Below are 467 nucleotides of genomic sequence, written 5' to 3' on the forward strand. Positions count from 1 at the left end.
AATGTAATATATTCTATAATTGTATATAATTTGAACAAATCCATTTAGCAGTCAAATAAATTCAAATATTATTATTTTTTTGACCTGAAAAAGTAATTTGCTCTCTTAAATGCCTTTCTCTGAAAGGCTGCAAAGACGTGCTTGGAAAATCCGCTGTTTCAAGTATCAAATGCAATCGGGATGATGCTGCAGGAAGAAGAAGAGAGGATCAAAGCGACACAACGGCTCACGTCGTGCGCATACTCCGGAGGCGCCGTTGGAGACCCGCTGCTGCACCTGCAACCCGAGGTTGCCGTAGCCGAGGATTGGCCATTCGGCAGTTGGACCTTGGCGTGCGTGGCGTGAAAATGTCGACTCCTGACTGTATTGGTGGCCGCGCATACATATAGGACGAAGGGGTTGCCGGGGGAGAGAGAGAGAGAGAGAGAGAGAGAGAGAGAGAGAGAGAGAGAGAGAGAGAGAGAGAT

Source organism: Atta colombica, unplaced genomic scaffold (genome assembly GCF_001594045.1).
Source record: "Atta colombica isolate Treedump-2 unplaced genomic scaffold, Acol1.0 scaffold210, whole genome shotgun sequence".
NCBI lineage: Eukaryota > Metazoa > Arthropoda > Insecta > Hymenoptera > Formicidae > Atta > Atta colombica.